The sequence below is a fragment of the Pagrus major genome, chromosome 4, assembly GCF_040436345.1.
Source record: "Pagrus major chromosome 4, Pma_NU_1.0".
Taxonomy (NCBI): Eukaryota; Metazoa; Chordata; class Actinopteri; order Spariformes; family Sparidae; genus Pagrus; species Pagrus major.
Window position 1 is genome coordinate 39,434,932 of NC_133218.1, and position 221 is coordinate 39,435,152.

Sequence of the window (221 nt, forward strand, 5' to 3'; positions counted from 1 at the left end):
CTGTTCATCTTTTCTGTCCACAGGACGTCGACTTCCTGTCTGTCCCATCAGTCTATTATAGACGTGGATACGGCGGTTCTGCCCAGTGGTCACTCGCAGTATTGAGAGCAGGAGTCCCGCCCCTTCCCGTCGACCTCATGGGACCTGATTTCAGACAAACTTTGTACAGTGAACGAGAGAAATCTTTTATTGATCCAGTTGAACTGGGTCATGAATCACAT